Source organism: Myxine glutinosa, chromosome 1, assembly GCF_964187855.1.
Source record: "Myxine glutinosa chromosome 1, kmMyxGlut1.1, whole genome shotgun sequence".
Classification (NCBI taxonomy): Eukaryota; Metazoa; Chordata; class Myxini; order Myxiniformes; family Myxinidae; genus Myxine; species Myxine glutinosa.
Window position 1 is genome coordinate 379872500 of NC_136261.1, and position 26272 is coordinate 379898771.

Genomic DNA, 26272 nt, shown 5'->3' on the forward strand with positions numbered 1-26272 from the left:
ACTGCCGCCCACGCGCAGAACAACTTGTGAGTGCACGTGGGTCCCGGCGGTCCCACTGGCCTAGCGCTACCATGTTTAGACAGCGACCTCCGTCCCCGGGCACCACGTCTGACTCTCTTATTCAGGGAGCATGGCGACGTGGGCACGGTAGGACACCCGCGGAGCCCCGGCGGACTGGGGACGCATGAGCCTATGCGTTAGCGTGCTACGGCGGAATCAACGGCTTCGGCCACGGCCGAGCCGATACTCGGCCCGTTCGCCCGGAAATGAACTGGTTCGATGCCCGCGCTAGAGAGGTCGCGGGCGACTGAGATGTATTAACCAATAATTAATTAATTTGAGACGTCCGATTTCTAGTGTTTGGAAATTTGGAAGAGCTTGACCCTAGCCTTTCCCTTGCGAGGGCAAGGAGGAACTTAACACTTGACACTTAAGCTTAGTTTGAAGTACACCCTGCCAGCGCTCCCGGTGGGACGGCAGGGCAACCAGAAGGGACGAGGTTCTCCTGACCACGTGGCCCTCGATCTGGGAAGCGAGAGGCGTTCCATTAGTGGACGCACCCCTCATGCCCGACTTTCGTGCGGCCCCGGCAGGCCGTTTGTTTTGACGTTCCGTGACAGGCCCCGCACCCCCACCTCCGGGCCGACCGGGCGACCGGAATGAATCCCGGTGTCCCGATCCGAACCTTCAGAGCGGGCCGGCTGGGGAGTGCCAAGCACCCCGTACCTGCACTTTCCGTCCCTACGGTCCCAAATACCGGAACCACCCGCATACCACTTTATTCGACAAAAATGAGGTGCGGCCTACAGCCTTAGAAAACCAACCCTATATAAGTCAATACCTCCAACGATACAGGCGCGCATTCGTGCCGCGTGACGTGGTGACGTCATCGTGCTTTCACCTTAAAAGACTTATTTGATATAAGATAATATCCTGATATAAGCCTTAGAAAACCAACCCTATAGAAGTCAAATGGTCCAATAAAGGGTGATGGGAGGGTGATGGGAGGGTGATGGGAGGGTGATGGGAGGGTGATGGCAGGGTGATGGGAGGGTGATGGCAGGGTGATGGGGGAGGGTGATGGGGGAGGGTGATGGGGCCTCCCTATAGAAGTCAGTAGCTCCAACGACACAGGTGCGCATTCGTGCCCGGTGACGTGGTGACGTTATCACACTTTCACCTCAAAAGACCCATTTGATATAAGTTAATATTCTGATATAAGCCTTAGAAAACCAACCCTATATAAGTCAATACCTCCAACGATACAGGCGCGCATTCGTGCCGCGTGACGTGCTGACGTCATCACACTTTCACCTCAAAACACCCATTTGATATAAGTTAATATTCTGATATAAGCCTTAGAAAACCAACCCTATATAAGTCAATACCTCCAACGACATAGGCGCGCATTCGTGCCGCGTGACGTGGTGACGTCATCGCGCTTTCACCTTAAAATACTTATTTGATATAAGTTAATATTTTGAATAACTCGGTCAATACCAGTCCGAATTTCGCCAAATAAAGGTTCCCGTTATCCACAGCTACCCCTGTATCCTCCTAGAGGCGAAGTCAGGATGAATTTCGCAAAAATTAAAGTCCTTCGGCAACGAAAATTTAGCATGGGGTTTTCCTATGTAAATTTACCCTGAAGTAATTTTACCGAAAATCCTGGAGATTTCGCGGGGCCAGTTTCTGTCGAGTGTTAAGACGTACTAGCGACTGCGAAATCCGGAATCAGAATTAAAATCCGAGCCTCCGTTAGCTCTAAGGGCCCCCCAAAACAAATCGCATATATTCCTAATGAAAAAACTTCGAAGCTCCTAAATCCCGAATCTCAGACCATCCGATGTCAATCCATATATCCACACCTCGTTACGAACGTTATGCATCTAATGATAAGCATGAGAACCATCAAAAAATATTTTAAAACCACTTTATTGGACAAAATGAGGTGCGGCCTAGCATCTAGTCGAGACCAAGTCACCCAGGCCGACCACCCATTCCGACCCCAAATTCCTCATCGACGATAACAAACAATATATTATATGAATCGCACCGTACATACCTCCTTCTAGATCTTGTTCTTGTCTTGATATACTCACTCAGACTCACCCTATCGCGCCTGAGTCCTCTCAGCTCTTCCAAATGGCGTCCGCTCCGCCTCGTGTCCAGTCCAACTCCGAGCTCTTCTTCTTCGAAAGACCTTCGACACTCATGGCGGGGGCGTGATGACGTCACTGCGCTTCAGTCTTAGAAAACTAAGGGCGTGATGACGTCACTGCGCTTCAGTCTTAGAAAACTAATTTTTATATAAGTTAATATTTTCAATAACTCCTAGAGGCGAAGTCTTAGAGAATTTCGCAATAAGAAATAGAGTCCTTCGGCGACGGAAATTTAATACGGTGTTTTCCTATGTAACTTTACCCTGAGGTAATTTTACCAAAAATCCCCGAAATTTTACGGGTCCAGCCCTATTGAGTGCCTGCGGCCTCTCAAGTCCCTTCACAGAGTCGGGCTAGAGTCAAGCTCAAAAGGGTTTTCTTTCCCCACTGATTCCGCCAAGCCCGTTCCCTTGGCTGTGGGTTCGCTGGATAGTAGATAGGGACAGTGAGGATCTTGTTCATCAATTCATGCGCGTCACTGTTTAGATGACGAAATGAATGAGGTCATTCATTTTCGCTGCATGATTTTTCGGGTGACACCATCTAAACATGGCAGCGCCAGGCCAGTGGGACCGCCCCATCCACCATCCAGCGAAACCACAGCCAAGGGAACGGGCCCGGTGGAATTAGTGGGGAAAGAAAAACCCTCCCGAGCTTGACTCTGGCCCGACTCTGCGAAGGGACCTGAGAGGCCGCAGGCACCCAATAGGGCTGGACCCGTGAAATCCCGGGGATTTTTGGCAAAATCACCTCAGGGCAAAGTTACACAGGAAAACACCACGTCAAATTTCCGTCGCCGAAGGACTCCATTTCTTATTGGGAAATTCTCTAAGACTTCGCCTCTAGGAGCCACTGAAAATATTAACCCATACAAAAACTAGTTTTCTAAGACCGAAGCGCAGTGACGTCATCACGCCCCCAGCCCTCCAAGACTGAAGCGCAGTGACGTCATCACGCCCCCGCCACGAGTGTCGAAGGTCTTTCGAGGAAGAAGAGCTCGGAGTTGGACTGGACACGAGGCGGAGCGGACGCCATTTGGAAGAGCTGAGAGGACTCAGTCGTGATAGGGTGAGTCTTTTGAGTATATCAAGACAAGAACAAGATCTAGAAGGAGGTATGTACGGTGCGAGTCATATAATATATTGTTTAGTTATCGTCGATGAGGAATTTGGGGTCGGAATGGGTGGTCGGCCTGGGTGACTTGGTCTCGACTAGATGCTAGGCTGCACCTCATTTTGTCCAATAAAGTGGTTTTAAAATATTTTTTGATGGTTCTTATGCTTATCATTAGATGCATAACGTTCGTAGCGAGGTGTGGATATATGGATTAACATCGGATGGTCTGAGATTCGGGATTTAGGAGCTTCGAAGTTTTTTCATGAGGAATATATGCGATTTGTTTTGGGGGGCCCTTAGAGATAACGGAGGCTCGGATTTTAATTCTGATTCCGGATTTCGCAGTCGTTAGTACGTCTTAACACTCGACAGAAACTGGCCCCGCGAAATTTCTAGGATTTTCGGTAAAATTACTTCAGGGTAAATTTACATAGGAAAACCCCATGCTAGATTTTCGTTGCCGAAGGACTTTATTTTTTGCGAAATTCATCCTGACTTCGCCTCTAGGAGGATACAGGGGTATCTGTGGATAACGGGAACCTTTATTTGGCGAAATTCGGACTGGTATTGACCAAGTTATTCAAAATATTAATTTATATCAAATAAATCTTTTGAGGTGAAAGCGCGATGACGTCACCACGTCACGCGGCACGAATGCGCACCTGTATTGTTGGAGGTATTGACTTATATAGGGTTGGTTTTCTAAGGCTTATATCAAAATATTAACTTATATCAAATGGGTCTTTTGAGGTGAAAGTGTGATGACGTCACCACGTCACGCGGCACGAATGCGCGCCTGTGTCGTTGGAGGTACTGACTTCTATAGGGTTGGTTTTCTAAGGCTTATATCAAAATATTAACTGATATCAAATGTCTTTTAAGATGAAAGCGCGATGACGTCACCACGTCACGCGGCACGAATGCGCACCTGTGTCGTTGGAGGTATTGACTTCTATAGGGTTGGTTTTCTAAGGCTTATATCAAATATTAACTTATATCAAATGTCTTTTAAGATGAAAGCGCGATGACGTCACCACGTCACGCGGCACGAATGCGCGCCTGTGTCGTCGGAGGTATTGACTTCTATAGGGTTGGTTTTCTAAGGCTTATATCAAAATATTGTTGCGAATATGGAATTTGGCCTCCATATCCGCTTGTAAATATTCCCCTATTTTCTCCAATACTCCCCAACTTTCCCCAATCCCCCATTCCCTAGTCCCATTGCATGTAAACAACAATCAGTAGAGCCGACCTTCCCCTTATTCCCCCATTAAATGTCGTGCCCAGGTCCACCGCACCACACGTAGACAACTTTCGGACATCTTGCTAGTTATTCTTAGTCTATGTCAGTTAAGGCCTCGTTTCCATTAATTCTGACTCTTCGTTGCACCAGAATGTGATTATATGGCATCAGTAGTGAGTTTAGGACCTTTCCCATACCTCCTTCCATCTTCTTCCCCAACAATTACAACAACAACAGAGGAGATGGCGGCGGCGCGGGGGAGGATGCGTCCTCACACCGGCTCGATTAGCGCCATTGACCACGCGCTCCATGGGGTTACCACGGAGGGGCTGGCTGTCAGCTCCTCCTCAAGGGCGGAGCCTGGTAACCCCCCGCACCCAATCAGAAGGGCGGACCGATTCCATCTGGGGCGGCGCTAACGAGCCGAGGGCGTGTCACTCCCCGCCGGATATACGCGGCCCCGCGCCGGATGTGACGTGAGATGCGCCCCCAGCTGGAGAAAGAACGTTGCCTGCGATCGCTGAGAGGAAGAGAACCCGCCTGTGAAAGAACGTTACCTCCGAGCGCTGTGACCTCCCCGCATCTTTGGACCAGACTGGACCCTGTCCTTGAGCCAAGAGTGCACCTTGAGCCATCGATACCCGCTGTCCTTTCCATCAATCCCCGTGTGAGTCAGCTTTGTCCCGTTTATCTGTCGTCTGACCAGGGAATAATATAAGATTGTGTCTAAGTGCTTGTCTTTCTATGTTGTACCTCTCGTCCCTGTAATCTGACCTTCCGTAACGAATATAATCTCCTCCGGAGGTCTTGAGAACCGTATCCCTGGTGTCGTCATTTTAATCCCAGCCGTGTGTCTGTTCCTTCATTGACCTAGCATCGCGCGACTAGTCAACGTTCGGGTATAATATCGAGTATAATCTTGTGCAGACGTGGTCATCCCAAAACCGCTCGGTGAATAACATCCAAGCCACGTCTGTAACAATTGGTGTCGAGGAGTGGAATTCGAACCCGGGACTAAATTTATTAGACCCAAATTTGTAACAAGTAGAATCGATTCGGAGCGCGTTTCCCGCGCGTTATTAGGCCCAAATTTGTAACAAGTAGAATCGATTCGGAGCGCGTTTCCCGCGCGAAATTATAACGGCGAAATTTGAATTTGTTTTACGAAAAAAAAACAAAAAAAACGAATTTTGAAAGTCGCGCTATGGCGGGTCAAGACAGCTGGGGTCCGGTAAAGGAGAGTGAGGTAGGGTCGATCCAGGACCAAATTGAGGGACAAGAGGAGAGCGAAGCAGTGAGGGCGGCAGGTTCGCAAAATAGCGCCGTCACGCACGAAGTAGCGGGCGCGCAAAATGGCGCGCTCGCTCACGTGGTTGAAGGGTCCCAAAATAGCGGCGCCGCGGAGGGCGAGCCTGCGGTGGCGGCTGGGGACGCTGGGCAAACCGGGTTTGACCTCAGATTATTCTTGACCCAACTGAATGCAAAAATGGATAGGATGGAGGGCCAAATGGGGGTAATGAGGGATGAAGCGAGGGGTACCGGTGAGGGATTAGACAAGAAATTAGAGGGGTTAGACAATGGGATAGAAGGGGTGAAACATGGGTTAATGGGGGTAGAAAACAGAATGGCCGCTCAAGAGAATCAAATGGAAGGGATGCAAAAAGGGTTAGAGGGGTTAGAAAACACCATGGAAGGCAAATTGAGGGACATGAGGGACCAAGCGGAAAGGGAAGTTAACCAAATGGGGCAGCAGATAGAGGGGGTCAGAATGGGGGTAGAAACCAAACTGGATGCTCACAGGGAGGAAATGGAGCAGATGAGGGTGGCATCTGGGCAGGAGATGCAAGTGATGGGAGAGGAGATCAGAAGAGGAGTGAGTGAGGAGGTCGGAGGAGTGCGCGAGGAGGTGAGGCACTGTAAGGAGCACATGGAGAAGGAGGTGAGAAAGGGGACTGTAAAGTTACAAGGGGGCATAGAGGACCTGACGCAGGAGGTGGAGCAGCTGACGGTGGGACAAACGGAGTTAGTGGAGCAGGTTCAAAGGAACACTGCGGTATTAGGAGGGTTAAAAGCGACACAAAACGACATAAAAAACGACTTGATAGCGACAAAGAGGGAATGTCAGATGGTACGTGAGGGACTGACAACGAGGTTGGACGAGGTGATAGAGGTAATGGAGATGACGGACCGGCAGGTGAGGACGCACATGGAAACGGTCAAGGTAGCCTTGGAGGACGAGCTGGAGGAGACGTACCGGGGAATAAAAGAGGTGAAGCAGAAACTAGAAGAAGTGGAAGAAGGGATGAGCGAAATTAAGAAGCGACGGAGAGAGGATAACAAAGAGATAAAAGAGGAAGTAAAAGAATTGGTCCAAAGTCTGTGTTTGGATCGTGATGATGTGCTCATTAACCGGATGAGGGATTTGCAGGTGATGGAGGAGAAGCGAAGAGGAAGAGGACCCGGTGTAAGTGGTGACCAATATGGTCGTGCGTATGATGCGCCAGGGGATTTAAGAAGCTTGGGGGTCGAGATGGACCCGGGTGTTCGTGAGAGGCCACTGGTGAAGTGTGCGACAGGTCTGGTGTGCGAAAAAGGAGGTGTGCGAGGAAGTCCGACTCTGGGGTGTGTGAGGAAAAAGTGCGTGCCAAGGAGTGAGGGTGCTGGCGAGAGTGAGTCGGTCGTAGCGCGTGTGCGAGGGGGCACATGGAAGCGCGGTGTGGTGAGTGTTACAGAGGGTGTGACGGGAGAGTGTGCGCAAGGGTGTGCGCGAGAAAGGTGTGTGACTGACAGGTGCACGAGGAAAGAGTGCGCTGTCAAGAGTAAGGGTGAGTGCGCTGTCAAGAATGGAGGTGAGAGTATTGAGAGTGACAAGGAGAGTGAGTTGGTTGTGACAGGTGAGCGAGGATGTACACCTGGGATGGAAGGATGCACACCTGGAATGGTAGAGCGTGAGTGGGAATGCACGCTGGAGTTGGTGGTGAGGCACGTGGTTGGGTGTGCGAATGAGGGCACACCTGTGATTGTCACAGAGGAGGTGACCGAGGAGGGGGCGCGAAGCGGTGTAGTGGTGAGGTGTGCGAGCAACGAATGTGTGCCACAGTGTTCGGTGGTCAGGTGTGTGACCAAGGCTGTGAGTGGAATGGGTGTACCTGGGTGTGTGAGGAAAGGTACGAGGAGCATGGGCACGGCTGGATGTGTGAGCAAGGAACGGGCTGCGGGGTGTAAGCGTCCAGGTGAAGCATCGACGTTAGACGGGATAGAGTTTAGAACGACTTATAGCCGAATCGGGCCCTCGGTGCGTGCCGGGCTTCGCGTGCCGCGAGAACCAGCGGGGATCCGAGCCACGGCGGGTTCGAAAGGACCGCCGTGCGCGATCCACGCTGGGCCTCGCGTGGGACGGCCGCGTCCGTGCTCCACTAGGCGGAGCGGGCAGCCCGATAGAAAGGGTCGTCATGGCGACCACTTTTTGGTGAGACGTGCCGGCAGGTCGAGATCGGGCAATTGGATGGCTCCACGCCGAGGTGGTGCGTGGGATCTCGGCCCGGGTAAGCCCCCGTCCCTGCCCCGAATGCCGGACGCATCCAGCCGCTGGCACAGAACAACCCGCATCCATTGCTTGGCTTTACGAAGCCGGGCTTTGGACAGGGATTGGCGCACCGAGAGGTATTAGTGAGTCGACTGGGTGATGAGGTTAGTGTTTTGGACCCAAAATTGGAGAAAAACAAAATTTGATGATTGGCAAGGGATTGGCAGTAGTGATTGGCAGATGATGGGCAGTGATTGGCAAATTTTTGATTTATTGAAATTTGATGTGCAAAATTGGTAGTGAGAGACCCCCGATGTGGTGGGATGGCAAATCCACCATCCTTCCCATGGGGGGGCAAAGGAGCAATAGCTTATGGGGTGTATGGCAGTGAAAACTAGCCCGGGTGGGTTAGGATATTGTGTGTAGGGATCTAGAGAAGATGACCTTAGGTAACGTTAAGGTTAGTTAGTGACTGATACCTGTAGTGGGGACGCAGGTAGATTAGTGTGGATGATAATGACGAGGGAGCGCAATAGTTTAAAGGGACGACTGGGAAGCGCAAGTTTCAGAAGGGAGTAGTTAGCTGAGATGATGCCGTGTGTGTGAGGATGGAACAGGTGTGATTGCACAGGTGTGCAATTGGACAGGTGTGTGGAGCAGTGTATGAGTAGTGAGTGTGTGGATCAGCGCGAATGCGCTTGGGGAGAGAAGGGTGCAGGTGGCACCAAGTGTGAGAGCACAGGTGTGCAAGTACAGGTGTGTGGAGAGAGTTGGAGTAAGTGGTACGGAGTGGTGTGCATGGTGCGAAGGTGTGGATGGGGGAAGAGTGGACCCCTTTCACGAGTACCCGGGGCGGGTAGTGTAAGTGTTAGGTAGAGGGTGCAGGTAAATTGTGGTTGGATATTGGCATTTGTGGTGCGGTTGCAGAATGGTGTTGTGAATGGGTGCATTAGTGTTGTGGAAATGGCTGGGCGTGTAGCCTGTTAGTGTGTGTAGTTGGTTGGGCACTCCACCACTGTGAGGATGTCGGCCAGGTGAGGCCGCAGGTGGGCTCTGGGAGCCGGTAGAGTTGTGGATGGGGCCCGAGGATCCGGAGGACGGACCCGGGTAGCCCAGTGCCAGAGAGGGCACCGAGTGGGGAGAGAGCCAGAGGGCCTTCCCCAGGTAGTTAGGTTAGGGTGAGGAGCAGGTAAGCTCGGAGGCAACTGCAGTGGTGGAGGTGTGCAGGTGGGTAGACCCACTGGGAGAGGTACACGCCACAGCCCAGAAATTGTGCGAGGGCACCGGGAGATGAATCGGGGGAGTGAGACCCCAAATTGAAGAGCACCACAGTCTGGCCAATGGGAATTGGTTTTTAGAACCCATAGTGTAAGAGGGCCAATGGTTTGGCCGGAGAAAGACCCCGGGTAGTGTAAAGTTGTTAAAGTCATTTAGGAGATAGTTAGGATTGATGAACCTGTCGCACCATACGCAGCCACTTACCTGTGGTGATGATGATGACTCCACACCTGTGTTTTCTTGGTTTGTAGCAGGAAATGAGATTGCTGTGGATTTGTGAGACGCATCACGACGTGGATGAGACATTGGGGGTGATTCCATCTCTCCCTCCCTAGGAGGGACTGATGATGAATTGGTAATGGCAAATTTTGATGTGCAGTTGGAGATGGCAAATTTTGATGAGAGTTGAAAATGGCAAATTTGATTGGTTAGGAGGGAGAGAAGACGAATTTGGTTTATGGGAGGAACGGGGAAGACAGTAGGGATGTTTGTTGATTTGTAAAATAGATGTTTATGGGTAGTGTTGAGTTTTGTGGATACAGTAAGGGGTAAGGGAGGGGCCATGTAGGTTACCTGGTGGGGGGAGCGTACGGTAGGAACGTACCTGTCTCACCTGGTTCCCATGTGCCCCCAGTGTGCATTACCTTGCATTGCGTGCACTTTTGCGCCCTTACCACCTTACTCACTTGTCTGCTTCTTTTGTCTCCCACCTCCGAGGATCTGGCTTTGGGGTAGAGTGAGAGGAGAGAGAGGTGCTGGCTGCGCAGTTGTGGGCCTGCACTTTCGCTGTTTGCTGCCGGGATCGATACACCATATGGACCGCAATGTTTGTGGCCACCCACAATGGACCGCAGTTCGTTTGCGGCCAAGCACCACCCGGGGATGGACCTATGGGTCAACGTGGCACCTATGCCATACAGGTGAACCACTTTTAGTTAACACCAAGTGCACCACAAGAAGAGCAAGAGACACCTGCAGGGTTAGGGGTTGTCGAATTTATTTTAACTCCAATGAACAATGGTGACTGCACCGATTGGTGGTGGGGTGGTGCTTTTGATGCTCGGGAAGGGTGCTCTGCACGTTATTAAAGGCCGTCGGCCACAGAGCACTCGTGGGTTGGTGTATCGATGTTGGCAAGCGCGCTCTCTCTATGCATAACATCTGCATGTGTTCCTCCAAAAACAGGTCCTGGATCGTAGTGTAAATAGCAGCGTAGTCTTGTAAATAATGCTCCCTACCGGCTGTATGTGTAGTTTGAGAATTCTTTCCGGATTCGGTTATCCTGTGGGTGTGTTTCTGTGAGGAGAAGGGTGCAACGTCGCAGGGGGACATATTTACTCATTTGTGAACATCTGTAAAACTGTCGCACTCAGGGTAGAGTTAATAGTAGAGGGAACTACATTGCGTGCCACACTAAAGTAGGTAAAAATTTATCGGGTCGGGACGCCCCGAGGGTAGAGAAGGGTGCAATGTTGCGAATATGGAATTTGGCCTCCATATCCGCTTGTAAATATTCCCCTATTTTCTCCAATACTCCCCAACTTTCCCCAATCCCCCATTCCCTAGTCCCATTGCATGTAAACAACAATCAGTAGAGCCGACCTTCCCCTTATTCCCCCATTAAATGTCGTGCCCAGGTCCACCGCACCACACGTAGACAACTTTCGGACATCTTGCTAGTTATTCTTAGTCTATGTCAGTTAAGGCCTCGTTTCCATTAATTCTGACTCTTCGTTGCACCAGAATGTGATTATATGGCATCAGTAGTGAGTTTAGGACCTTTCCCATACCTCCTTCCATCTTCTTCCCCAACAATTACAACAACAACAGAGGAGATGGCGGCGGCGCGGGGGAGGATGCGTCCTCACACCGGCTCGATTAGCGCCATTGACCACGCGCTCCACGGGGTTACCACGGAGGGGCTGGCTGTCAGCTCCTCCTCAAGGGCGGAGCCTGGTAACCCCCCGCACCCAATCAGAAGGGCGGACCGATTCCATCTGGGGCGGCGCTAACGAGCCGAGGGCGTGTCACTCCCCGCCGGATATACGCGGCCCCGCGCCGGATGTGACGTGAGATGCGCCCCCAGCTGGAGAAAGAACGTTGCCTGCGATCGCTGAGAGGAAGAGAACCCGCCTGTGAAAGAACGTTACCTCCGAGCGCTGTGACCTCCCCGCATCTTTGGACCGGACTGGACCCTGTCCTTGAGCCAAGAGTGCACCTTGAGCCATCGATACCCGCTGTCCTTTCCATCAATCCCCGTGTGAGTCAGCTTTGTCCCGTTTATCTGTCGTCTGACCAGGGAATAATATAAGATTGTGTCTAAGTGCTTGTCTTTCTATGTTGTACCTCTCGTCCCTGTAATCTGACCTTCCGTAACGAATATAATCTCCTCCGGAGGTCTTGAGAACCGTATCCCTGGTGTCGTCATTTTAATCCCAGCCGTGTGTCTGTTCCTTCATTGACCTAGCATCGCGCGACTAGTCAACGTTCGGGTATAATATCGAGTATAATCTTGTGCAGACGTGGTCATCCCAAAACCGCTCGGTGAATAACATCCAAGCCACGTCTGTAACAATATTAACTTATATCAAATAAGTCTTTTAAGGTGGAAACGCGATGACGTCACCGCGTCACGCGGCACGAATGATTCCATTGTGCACGCTTTCGTTTTATTTCCAAATTAAAATCTGTTTTCACTTTTGCCGTAAAAATGACATCAGTGCAGCGAGTGTGGTATCTTATTTGGTGAAATTCGGTCCATTTGAAGTGGTGAAAATAAAATGCCATCACCCTGCCATCACCCTCCCATCACCCTGCCATCACCCTCCCATCACCCTCCCATCACCCTTTATTGGACCATTTGACTTCTATAGGGTTGGTTTTCTAAGGCTTATATCAAGATATTAACTTATATCAAATAAGTCTTTTAAGGTGAAAGCGCAATGACATCACCATGTCACGCGGCACGAATGCGCGCCTGTGTCGTTGGAGGTATTGACTTATATAGGGTTGGTTTTCTAAGGCTGTAGGCCGCACCTCATTTTGTCGAATAAAGTGGTATTCGGGTGGTTCCGGTATTTGGGACCGCAGGGACGGAAAGTGCAGGTACGGGGTGCTTGGCACTCCCCAGCCGGCCCGCTCTGAAGGTTCGGATCGGGACACCAGGATTCATTCCGGTCGCCCGGTCGGCCCGGAGGTGGGGGTGCGGGGCCTGTCACGGAACGTCAAAACAAATGGCCTGCCGGGGCCGCCCAAAAGTCGGGCGTGAGGGGCGCGTCCACTACTGGAACGCCTCTCGCTTCCCAGATCGAGGGCCACGTGGTCAGGAGAACCTCATCCCTTCTGGTTGCCCTGCCGTCCCACCGGGAGCGCTGGCAGGGTGTACTTCAAACTAAGCTTAAGTGTCAAGTGTTAAGTTCCTCCTTGCCCTCGCAAGGGAAAGGCTAGGGTCAAGCTCTTCCAAATTTCCAAACACTAGAAATCGGATGTCTCAAATTAATTAACTAATTTGTTAATACATCTCAGTCGCCCGCGACCTCTCTAGCGCGGGCGTCGAACCAGTTCATTTCCGGGCGACCGGGCCGAGTATCGGCTCGGCCGTGGCCGAAGCCGTTGATTCTGCCGTAGCACGCTAAAGCGTAGGCTCGCGCGTCCCCGGTCCACCGGGGCTCCGCGGGTGTCCTACCGTGCCCACGTCGCCATGCTCCCTGAATAAGAGAGTCAGACATGGTGCCCAGGGACGGAGGTCACTGTCTAAACATGGTAGCGCTAGGCCAGTGGGACCGCCGAGACCCACGTGCACTCACAAGTTGTTCTGCGCGTGGGCGGCAGTATCAGACCGGGGCGCCCAAACGCTCCCCGGCTAAAGTTCATCCTGAAAGCGCCCACATTGTGCGGACAAACCAAGTCAAGGGCCACGTGGTCAGGAGAACCTCGTCCCTTCCGGTCACACTGTGCCTATCGGCCGGCCTCGAAGACCGAAATTGTGACGGTGTCACCCGAAAAAACGGTGTCACCCTCCCCCATCACCCTCCCCCATCACCCTCCCATCACCCTTTATTGGACCATTTGACTTCTACAGGGTTGGTTTTCTAAGGCTTATATCAAAAGATTAACTTATATCAAATAAGTATTTTAAGGTGAAAGCGCGATGACGTCACCACGTCACGCGGCATGAATGCGCGCCTGTATCGTTGGAGGTATTGACTTATATAGGGCTGGTTTTCTAAGGCTGTAGGCCGCACCTCATTTTGTCAAAATAAAGTGGTATTCAGATGGTTCTGGTATTTGGGACCGCAGGGACGGAAAGTGCAGGTACGTGGTGCTTGGCACTCCCCAGCCGGCCCACACTGAAGGTTCGGATCGGGACACCGGGATTCATTCCGGTCGCACGGTCGGCCCGGAGGTGGGGGTGCGGGACCTGTCACGGAACGTCAAAACAAACGGCCTGCCGGGGCCGCCCAAAAGTCGGGCATGAGGGGCGCGTCCACTAATGGAACGCCTCTCGCTTCCCAGATCGAGGGCCACGTGGTCAGGAGAACCTCGTCCCTTCTGGTTGCCCTGCCGTCCCACCGGGAGCGCTGGCAGGGTGTACTTCAAACTAAGCTTAAGTGTCAAGTGTGAAGTTCCTCCTTGCCCTCGCAAGGGAAAGGCTAGGGTCAAGCTCTTCCAAATTTCCAAACACTAGAAATCGGACGTCTCAAATTAATTAACTAATTTGTTAATACATCTCAGTCGCCCGCGACCTCTCTAGCGCAGGCGTCGAACCAGTTCATTTCCGGGCGACCGGGCCGAATATCGGCCCGGCCGTGGCCGAAGCCGTTGATTCCGCCGTAGCACGCTAACGCGTAGGCTCGCGCGTCCCCGGTCCGCCGGCGCTCCGTGGGTGTCCTACCGTGCCCGGTACTGCTGATCTCTCAAACTTCCGGGAGTAGGTGCCGGTGCCCGGGGACGGACTTCGCTGTCTAAACATGGTAGCGCTAGGCCAGTGGGACCGCCGGGACCCACGTGCACTCACAAGTTGTTCTGCGCGTGGGCGGCAGTATCAGACCGGGGCGCCCAAACGCTCCCCGGCTAAAGTTCATCCTGAAAGCACCCACATTGTGCGGACAAACCAAGTCAAGGGCCACGTGGTCAGGAGAACCTCATCCCTTCCGGTCACACTGTGCCTATCGGCCGGCCTCGAAGACCGAAATTGTGACGGTGTCACCCGAAAAATCATGCAGCGAAAATGAATGAACTCATTCATTTCGTCATCGAAACAGTGACGCGCATGAATGGATGAACGAGATCCTCACTGTCCCTATCTACTATCCAGCGAACCCACAGCCAAGGGAACGGGTTTGGCGGAATCAGTGGGGAAAGAAAACCCTTTTGAGCTTGACTCTAGCCCGACTCTGTGAAGGGACTTGAGAGGTCGCAGGCACTCAATAGGGCTGGACCCGTTAAATTTCGGGGATTTTTGGTAAAATTACCTCAGGGTAAAGTTACATAGGAAAACACCGGGTTAAATTTCCGTCGCCGAAGCACTCTATTTCTTATTGCGAAATTCTCTAAGACTTCGCCTCTAGGAGTTATTGAAAATATTAACTTATATAAAAATTAGTTTTCTAAGACTGAAGCGCAGTAACGTCATCACGCCCTTAGTTTTCTAAGACTGAAGCACAGTGACGTCATCACACCCCCGCCATGAGTGTCGAAGGTCTTTCAAAGAAGAAGAGCTCGGAGTTGGACTGGACACGAGGCAGAGCGGACGCCATTTGGAAGAGCTGAGAGGACTCAGTCGTGATAGGGTGAGCCTGAGTGAGTATATCAAGACAAGAACAAGATCTAGAAGGAGGTATGTACGGTGCGATTCATATAATATATTGTTTAGTTATCGTAGATGAGGAATTTGGGGTCGGAATGGGTGGTCGGCCTGGGTGACTTGGTCTCGACTAGATGCTAGCCCACACCTCATTTTGTCCAATAAAGTGGTTTTAAAATATTTTTTGATGGTTCTCATGCTTATCATTAGATGCATAACGTTCGTAGCGAGGTGTGGATATATGGATTGACATCGGATGGTCTGAGATTCGGGATTTAGGAGTTTCGAAGTTTTTTCATTAGGAATATATGCGATTTGTTTTGGGGGGCCCTTAGAGCTAACAGAGGCTCGGATTTTAAATCTGATTCCGGATTTCGCAGTCGCTAGTACGTCTTAACACTCGACAGAAACTGGCCCCGCGAAATTTCCAGGATTTTCGGTAAAATTACTTCAGGGTAAATTTACATAGGAAAACCCCATGCTAAATTTTCGTTGCCGAAGGACTTTATTTTTTGCGAAATTCATCCTGACTTCGCCTCTAGGAGGATACAGGGGTATCTGTGGATAACGGGAACCTTTATTTGGCGAAATTCGGACTGGTATTGACCGAGTTATTCAAAATATTAACTTATATCAAATAAATCTTTTGAGGTGAAAGCGCGATGACGTCACCACGTCACCACGTCACCACGTCACGTCACACCGGGAGCGCACTTATATAGGGTGCGCACTAATGCGCACCTGTATCGTTGGAGGTATTGACTTATATAGGGTTGGTTTTCTAAGGCTTATATCAGAATATTAACTTATATCAAATGGGTCTTTTGAGGTGAAAGTGTGATGACGTCACCACGTCACGCGGCACGAATGCGCGCCTGTGTCGTTGGAGGTACTGACTTCTATAGGGAGGCCCCATCACCCTCCCCCATCACCCTCCCCCATCACCCTGCCATCACCCTCCCATCACCCTGCCATCACCCTCCCATCACCCTCCCATCACCCTTTATTGGACCATTTGACTTCTATAGGGTTGGTTTTCAAAGGCTTATATCAAAAGATTAACTTATATCAAATAAGTATTTTAAGGTGGAAACGCGATGACGTCACCGTGTCACGCGGCACGAATGATTCCATTGTGCACGCTTTCGTTTTATTTCCAAATTAAAATCTGTTTTCACTTTTGCCGTAAAAATGACATCAGTGCAGCGAGTGTGGTATCTTATTTGGTGAAATTCGGTCGATTTGTAGTGGTGAAAATAAAATGCCATCACCCTGCCATCACCCTCCCATCACCCTGCCATCACCCTCCCATCACCCTTCCATCACCCTCCCATCACCCTGCCATCACCCTCCCATCACCCTCCCATCACCCTTTATTGGACCATTTGACTTCTATAGGGTTGGTTTTCTAAGGCTTATATCAAAATATCAATTTATATCAAATAAATCTTTTAAGGTGAAAGCGCGATGACGTCACCACGTCACGCGGCACGAATGCGCGCCTGTGTCGTTGGAGGTACTGACTTCTATAGGGTTGGTTTTCTTAGGCTTATATCAAAATATTAACTTATATCAAATGTCTTTTAAGATGAAAGCGTGATGACGTCACCACGTCACGCGGCACGAATGCGCACCTGTGTTGTGGAGGTATTGACTTCTATAGGGTTGGTTTTCTAAGGCTTATATCAAAATATTAACTTATATCAAATGTCTTTTAAGATGAAAGCGCGATGACGTCACCACGTCACGCGGCACGAATGCGCGCCTGTGTCGTCGGAGGTATTGACTTCTATAGGGTTGGTTTTCTAAGGCTTATAACAAAATATTAACTTATATCAAATAAGTCTTTTAAGGTGGAAACGCGATGACGTCACCGCGTCACGCGGCACGAATGATTCCATTGTGCACGCTTTCGTTTTATTTCCAAATTAAAATCTGTTTTCACTTTTGCCATAAAAATGACATCAGTGCAGCGAGTGTGGTATCTTATTTGGTGAAATTCGGTCGATTTGAAGTGGTGAAAATAAAATGCCATCACCCTGCCATCACCCTCCCATCACCCTGCCATCACCCTCCCATCACCCTGCCATCACCCTGCCATCACCCTCCCATCACCCTCCCATCACCCTCCCATCACCCTTTATTGGACCATTTGACTTCTATAGGGTTGGTTTTCTAAGGCCTATATCAAGATATTGTTTTGAATTTGGTAATGCAACATCTAGAGCTAGGTAGATCTGAATAGGTAGGTATTCGGCTGTCGTGACAGGGACTCTACATGTAATAAGTTATTGATGTTCAGGCGGTTGTCGGGGTAAGATGTATGAGTGTGGATCTACCTGGAGATTCGAGTGTTAAATAGTGAGGGATTAAAGGTAACGCCCCTGTGAGTATCACCTAGTAATCAAACCTTTGTCCTTTATGGCACTGCAAACCACATAAACATTAGTTAGGTCCTTAGTGCAACATTAAATAATTCCCTTTCCCTGACATTGACTTCGTAATAAATGGGCACCACCAGGCCAAGAACACCGCCACAATACACCGCCACCGTTTACACCTCCAAGGCCTACAAACCTCGCCTGCGCACCTCAAAGGCCTACCAACCTCGCTGGCACGTGTTACACCAGGACCGCGGGGTCACGGACGGGAGATGTCAGGAGTCGCATGCCGCAGAGGGCGTGACCTGGGCGAGTTGGGAGGCTATGATTGGCTGAGGAGCGCGCCAATGTGACGTCATCGGCCACCAATATAGGCGACGGTCGGACGCCATTTCGACAGTTCGAGTGGAGTCCAGAGTTGAGAGAGTTGAGTCGCAGAGTTCGTTGTTACAGTTCCGTACCAGAGTTCGTGGCAGTTGGCACTGGACACGGTTCGTTGCACAGTTCGTCGGAGTTGGCACAGGACACGGTTCGTTGAACATTCGTGACCACAGCTCGTTGCAGTTGGCAGTTGGCACTTGGTTTTGGTTGCTTCGTGCAGCCCTGCGGTGGACCGTTGGAGCAAAGGAGCTCGTGGTGTGTGTGGGCCGTTGGACCGACGAGGCCTGGTGGCGCTTGGAGGCGGACGCAGAGGGCCGTGGAACTTGGAGCAAGGTGTGCGATCGGGCAGAAAGGAGCGGTGTTGGACGGCAGCCACAAAGACGACGAAAGACCAGATAAGCCCGAATCCGCGTACATTTTGAACGACGTGACGTGTTCTTTTCGTAATTAATCTCCCTCGTTTTGTGTTTGATATCAGTCGTGTGGGGACGTCCTGATTTAGTTATTAGTATTACCGGCGCGTGTTTTTTTCACTGTTATTACTTTTAAATAATAAATCCTTATATTATTTTCTGTACATATTTGAACGCAGTTTCCTGGGTGTTTCATTTTAATAGATAAGGCTGTGGAGCTCGTTGCGTCTGGCCTCCCGCGCGTTTAACTTTGTGTTGAGCTTGAATCCGCCATTGAGTTTTCGCCTCGGGAGTGTAAAGTCTCGCAATCGGTCATCCGTGTTACCCTACGGTGTTCACCAAGGGTAGTCACGCGACAAGTGGTGTCAGAAGTGGGATTTGAACCCGTCGGACAAATTTTTTTGTGCGCGGCGAGACATCGACACGGTCGGACAAATTTTTTTGTCCGCGGGGAGAAATCGACACGGTCGGGCGTACATTGCGCCCGACGTTCGAACGCAAAATTTTTATAGTTGAGGCGGAGAAATTTGATAATCAATTGGGCAAACGGAGCGCGATATCGCGTCTTCGTCAAATTTAAATTGTTTCAGGAATTATTAAAATAAATACGCGCGCGGGGAACGACCTTCCGAAAAGCAGATGTCGGAGGTCGACGAGATGGAAGTACGCAGCGAGGCCTCCGTCAGCGTCGGGAGTGAGCCGGAAATAGGGGAATTAGATGCAGAGGTGAGCCTTGGAACCTCCCTCGTCCCGAGCACCAACTTATCCCCCTCCCCCACCGGGGAGTCGGGAGCAGTAGGAACGGCCCCGACAACCGACCAGATGTTGGGTCAATTGCTTCGAAAAATTGACGGGCTGGAAAATAAAATGAGTAAGGAATGTAGGGAAGGAATGAAGGGAATGAGTGAGCGATTGGAGGAACAAATGGGACAAATGAAAAGTGGGATGGAAAATAAAATGGAGTCCCAGGGGAAGGAATGGAGGGAAGGAATGAAGGGAATGAGTAAGGATATGGGAGAAATGAAAAGTGGGTTGGAAAATAAAATGGAATCGCAGGGGAAGGAATGGAGGAATGAAATAAAGGAAAGGAATGAACAATTGGAAGGAAAAATTGGGGAAATGGCACAGCAGCTGGGGGAACGAATTGATGGCATAGAAGGGAGAGTGCAAAACCAAATTACGGACAGACTGGGGAAATTTGAGGGTAAAGTAGAAACTCAAATGGGGGCACAGGAGAAGCCAAAGGTGGCAAAAATTGAATCGGAACGGGGGGAAGCTAGATTGGGAACAGGAGAGAGTACGGCCCATGCAGATGTGCACGGGGCTCAGGAGCCGGGAATGGCAAAATTGGGAATTGCACAGGGAATGGCAATTGAAGTAAATAGGGAGACTGCAGGTGCAGAGGTGGATGGGGAATGTCCACAGGTGGATGAGGAATGTGTACAGGTAGAGGGGGAATGCCTGCAGGTAAACGTGGAGTGTCCACAGGTGAGCAGGGAGTGTCCACAGGTGAGCGGGGAAGGAAATTTGGAATGTGAGAGTTGGAATGGGGAATGTTTCCCACATTCTGGCCTGGTTGTTTATCGGGACCGTGTGGATGTCACAACACCCCAACCGGGGGATGAATTTGGAATTGTGCAGCACCAGGGCGGTGGTGCGGAGCAAGAGGGGGTAGAGTTTTTGGGGGTCCGTGCAATGGAGCCGGACCAGGTATTTATTGGGGATATTGATCAAAGCCTGGCGGGGCCAGGAATGATTTGTGATGAGGATGATTTGATCCAGCGGCTGGAGACCTGTGACAGTCCCATGGAGGTAGAGCTTGTTCAGGCCCAAAGGAGCCTGGGTGGTGAGGTGAGTTGGTCCGAGGAGGTGGTTGGAATGATCGAGGGGACGCTCACTGTACACTGCTATTTGGAAACAGAGGCTCCAAAATTGGACAACCAGTTGGGGGAGTGTGTTGGCTCCGGGCTGGATTTGGATCTTGGAGGATCGGGAGATAGAGCTTCTGGAGATTTGGTCCCTGTAGGGAATTTGGATCAACTGCAGGGAGGGGCAGAACAACCGGTGGTAGAGGTTGTTCCCTGCAGCTGCGGGTTGGCAATGGGAATGAAAATTTGTAAAATAAAATGTAAAATAAAATTACAATGGGAAATTGATTTGGAGCAGCCATGGTGGGGATTGGTCCCCGGGCTGCGGGATTTGGACATGGAGAGGTCATGGGTGATGGCCTCGGGCAAAAGTTGCCCCTTTCAAAATTTGGGTATGCCGGCCAGCTGGGGGGCTGTGATGGCGAGATTTGGACGTGGGGTCCAGCCTTGGGTGTCGAGGTACGACCTGGGTCCCACGGGGGGTCTGGTGGAGTGTGGCGTCCCTTGTCCGTCGGGGCGCCGTCCGAGCTGGTGGCTCGGGCCGGCAGGGTCACCGGACCCTGGTGGGGGTTAAGACCTCCAGGGAGGTCCGAGGTGGTTTCTCAAGCCTGGGATGGCAAATATTGAGGACCACTGGGGGGAGGTGTTGTGGGTCGCGCTTTGGTGGTGGCACCGCAGATGGCCAGCTTGGGCCTGATGTAGTGATCACCCGGGCATGCGACCTGACACCCTCTCCCTGAGACTTTGGGACAACTGGCATGTGATGACCTGCCATGCCGTGTTGGTCGATGGACGCGGGTCAAACCGAATGGACAGGGATGGAGATAGCCTGCCGGACAACCATTGGGGCATCTGTGGAACGTGATGGTGTGAGTGACCTTCCACAGATGCTCCGTTGTGATTTATGGACTCTCGGGTTGGGAAGAGAGCCATGGGGATGTGAATCGGGAGATGTGTAACGAGCCGAGCATATGGGCCATGCTCGGCTGGCATGTGTATGGCAAAGCATCCTTCTTTGGTGAGGTTAGTGAAATGTGACAAATGGTTGGCATGGGTAATCTGTGGGTTAGATGGAAATTTAAGGGTGGATTTTGAAATGCCATGGTGGACACTGTATAGTGACGCCATTATTGATCCAGGTGTGTAGACCAAAGTGTTGGAGGCTGTGATGAAATTAATAGGGTAGCAAGACACAGCTTTCAACTGGTTGCGGGGGCAACTGTGCTGATATTTGGGACGCGGGATGATGGGGATGTAGTTGTGTAGCCTGAGGGTCAACGTGGTGCTGTGCGTGTCCGAGGTGTGTGGACCATGTCTTCTGGGTGGGTCTCCTGGTGGAGCATGGCTGTTGACTGGACCTTGGTGTGGTCAAGTGTGGGTGAGCACTGGGGGGCTGCAGTTCTGTAGTCGGACTGGGGGATGATGGGGAGGTGCAGGGGACGTGGCTGTAGGGATGCCACGCACTGCGACCGTGCCCCACAGGGCCGAGGTTGTGTGTGCGGTAGTGTGTGTTGTGGCAGCAAGTGCTCACCACATTGGCCAGCTGGGGCTGCTGCAGCTGTGTTCCTCGCAGGGGGGCCGAAGGATGGATGGTGGGTCGCACCCTTATGGACACTCATGGGCCATGTTGGCGTTTTGACTGCTCACCTTGTCCCGGTGACCCTTGCACGGTAGAGGTGCAGAGCTGTCGTGGCCACAGGTAGTTGTGTAGTGATGATCACCGTTGGATGCGGATCCACATACCTGCCAGTGTAGTGGGGACAAAAGAGAAATTTGGAAGTATTTGGTAGGCCCAATGTGAAATTTTGGGAATTGTATGGGTGGATGACACTCTTGGACCTGACCAACCTGCAACTACCTGCACTTGAGGTGAGTGTTTTGAGGAGTACTGTCCCAGGCTTCAGGACTTGCTTTGGGAAATTGGGGACATGTAATTTGGAGATGGGAGGCGGGTGAGAGTGATGACATGGCCGGTGAGGGGATGGAATGGGAGCCACAGTGTCTTGTGGGTGGCGTATGTTTTTGTATTGTGGTTAGGTGTTTTGATGTGGTCGTGAGAGTGGAACCTGGAGAGTGAGTGATGATTATTGGAGATAATGAGGGGCGATAAATTGTGCTTTTGGAAATGTGCTTTTGGGAAGATGTGATGGTTTAAATGTGAACTGGGGGAATTTCACATGTAGCAGGCCATGGCAAGCCTTGTAACACCTTTTACACCATCTATGAATTGTACTGAATTGTGCTGAGTTGTGTGGAGAATTGAATGGCAGCGGGGGAGGAAGTGTGTTTTGGGGACCATGGGTGGGGAAGGTGTGTGTGTCCGCAGGTACAGAGCAAGCTCTGAGGAGCGATGCCTGCGGGCCCCCCTCTGCGGCAATTACCCCTGGCAGCCGGTGGTAACTGGAAATTGGAGCTCGTCGGTGGAGGGTCTGGTTGGGCGCCGCGGGGTGAGGAAGTCCCCCGGTGACCCGTGTTGCTGCGCGAAAGCAGGAGGCAAAGGAGCCTGGTGTGTGTGGAGACCCTCACCGGCGAGGTAACGGCGGAAAGGGGCTGTTGGGCTGTCACGGGGCCAAGAGGTAAAGGGGGGGGGGGCAATGAATTTGTAAGTCGGTTGACTTGTTTTTGGGACTGCGGGCACCACAGCCTGATGCGCCCCCACCATCTTTTTGTGCGGTACCTCCCCGCTGCCTAGTTGAGGAATGCACACACACGTGAATGACATCAATGCCATGGTCCTGCAGGGGGTGTATTGGGAATAAGTGCTTTGTTGATTTTTGCAATGCCTTGATGACCTATGGAATGAGAATGAGTGGTTAAGGGGTCTGTGTAGCATGAATGTGGGCGAAATCCACCGAGCCGTGTCACTCACCTGTAACATCTGGACAGGGCCCGAGGAAATTTAGGGGGATGCATTGGGGATGGCCCCGCAGGTAAGGTTGAGTCTTGTGGCATCCACCGGGGGACGCGGTCTGTAGACCGGGGTATGTACAAAGGTTAGAGTTTTGAGTTTTGGAAAGATGGTTAAGTTTTGTGGTTAAGTTAGTGTTGTGTGTTGTTGTTTCCTCCCTCCACAGGAACAACGAAGAAGATGTACATACTTGCATGATGGTTAAGGGGTTCAGCATGTTAAGGAAGTGTAGGTAGGTAGTCCGACTCACTTCCCACAGCCCTTCCTGATTTATTTCATAGGTTAATTAAGTGTGTGACAGTAAGTGTTAAGGCTGGAATGGTAGCCCTGCGGTGAACCTTGCAGGAGCTACGGTTCCAGGGGGGGGGCTGTGTTATGAATTTGGTAATGCAACATCTAGAGCTAGGTAGATCTGAATAGGTAGGTATTCGGCTGTCGTGACAGGGACTCTACATGTAATAAGTTATTGATGTTCAGGCGGTTGTCGGGGTAAGATGTATGAGTGTGGATCTACCTGGAGATTCGAGTGTTAAATAGTGAGGGATTAAAGGTAACGCCCCTGTGAGTATCACCTAGTAATCAAACCTTTGTCCTTTATGGCACTGCAAACCACATAAACATTAGTTAGGTCCTTAGTGCAACATTAAATAATTCCCTTTCCCTGACATTGACTTCGTAATAAATGGGCACCACCAGGCCAAGAACACCGCCACAATACACCGCCACCGTTTACACCTCCAAGGCCTACAAACCTCGCCTGCGCACCTCAAAGGCCTACCAACCTCGCTGGCACGTGTTACACCAGGACCGCGGGGTCACGGACGGGAGATGTCAGGAGTCGCATGCCGCAGAGGGCGTGACCTGGGCGAGTTGGGAGGCTATGATTGGCTGAGGAGCGCGCCAATGTGACGTCATCGGCCACCAATATAGGCGACGGTCGGACGCCATTTCGGCAGTTCGAGTGGAGTCCAGAGTTGAGAGAGTTGAGTCGCAGAGTTCGTTGTTACAGTTCCGTACCAGAGTTCGTGGCAGTTGGCACAGGACACGGTTCGTTGCACAGTTCGTCGGAGTTGGCACAGGACACGGTTCGTTGAACATTCGTGACCACAGCTCGTTGCAGTTGGCAGTTGGCACTTGGTTTTGGTTGCTTCGTGCAGCCCTGCGGTGGACCGTTGGAGCAAAGGAGCTCGTGGTGTGTGTGGGCCGTTGGACCGACGAGGCCTGGTGGCGCTTGGAGGCGGACGCAGAGGGCCGTGGAACTTGGAGCAAGGTGTGCGATCGGGCAGAAAGGAGCGGTGTTGGACGGCAGCCACAAAGACGACGAAAGACCAGATAAGCCCGAATCCGCGTACATTTTGAACGACGTGACGTGTTCTTTTCGTAATTAATCTCCCTCGTTTTGTGTTTGATATCAGTCGTGTGGGGACATCCCGATTTAGTTATTAGTATTACCGGCGCGTGTTTTTTTCACTGTTATTACTTTTAAATAATAAATCCTTATATTATTTTCTGTACATATTTGAACGCAGTTTCCTGGGTGTTTCATTTTAATAGATAAGGCTGTGGAGCTCGTTGCGTCTGGCCTCCCGCGCGTTTAACTTTGTGTTGAGCTTGAATCCGCCATTGAGTTTTCGCCTCGGGAGTGTAAAGTCTCGCAATCGGTCATCCGTGTTACCCTACGGTGTTCACCAAGGGTAGTCACGCGACAATATTAACTTATATCAAATAAGTCTTTTAAGGTGAAAGCGCGATGACGTCACCACGTCACCCGGCACGAATGCGCGCCTGTGTCGTTTGAGGTATTGACTTATATAGGGTTGGTTTTCTAAGGCTGTAGGCCGCTCCTCATTTTGTCGAATAAAGTGGTATTCGGGTGGTTCCGGTATTTGGGACCGCAGGGACGGAAAGTGCAGGTACGGGGTGCTTGGCACTCCCCAGCCGGCCCGCTCTGAAGGTTCGGATCGGGACACCGGGATTCATTCCGGTCGCCAGGTCGGCCCAGAGGTGGGGGTGTGGGGCCTTTCACGGAACGTCAAAACAAACGGCCTACCGGGGCCGCCCAAAAGTCGGGCGTGAGGGGTGCGTCCACTAATGGAACGCCTCTCACTTCCCAGATTGAGGGCCACGTGGTCAGGAGAACCACGTCCCTTCTGGTTGCCCTGCCGTCCCACCGGGAGCGCTGGCAGGGTGTACTTCAAACTAAGCTTAAGTGTCAAGTGTTAAGTTCCTTCTTGCCCTTGCAAGGGAAAGGCTAGGGTCAAGCTCTTACAAATTTCCAAACACTAGAAATCGGACGTCTCAAATTAATTAACTAATTTGTTAATACATCTCAGTCGCCCGCGACCTCTCTAGCGCGGGCGTCGAACCAGTTCATTTCCGGGCGACCGGGCCGAGTATCGGCTCGGCCGTGGCCGAAGCCGTTGATTCCGCCGTAGCACGCTAACGCGTAGGATCGTGCGTCCCCGGTCCGCCGGGGCTCCGCAGGTGTCCTACCGTGCCCATGTCGCCATGCTCCCTGAATAAGAGAGTCAGACGTGGTGCCCGGGGATGGAGGTCGCTGTCTAAACATGGTACCGCTAGACCAGTGGGACCGCCGGGACCCACGTGCACTCACAAGTTGTTCTGCGCGTGGGCGGCAGTATCAGACCGGGGCGCCCAAACGCTCCCCGGCTAAAGTTCATCCTGAAACCACCCACATTGTGCAGACAAACCAAGTCAAGGGCCACGTGGTCAGGAGAACCTCGTCCCTTCCGGTCACACTGTGCCTATCGGCCGGCCTCGAAGACTGAAATTGTGACAGTGTCACCCGAAAAAACGGTGTCACCCTCCCCCATCACCCTCCCCCAACACCCTCCCATCACCCTCCCATCACCCTCCCATCACCCTTTATTGGACCATTTGACTTCTATAGGGTTGGTTTTCTAAGGCTTATATCAAGATATTAACTTATATCAAATAAGTATTTTAAGGTGAAAGCGCGATGACGTCACCACGTCACACGGCACGAATGCGCACCTGTATCGTTGGAGGTATTGACTTATATAGGGCTGGTTTTCTAAGGCTGTAGGCCGCACCTCATTTTGTCAAAATAAAGTGGTATTCGGGTGGTTCCGGTATTTGGGACCGCAGGGAAGGAAAGTGCAGGTACGGGGTGCTTGGCACTCCCCAGCCGGCCCGATCTGAAGGTTCG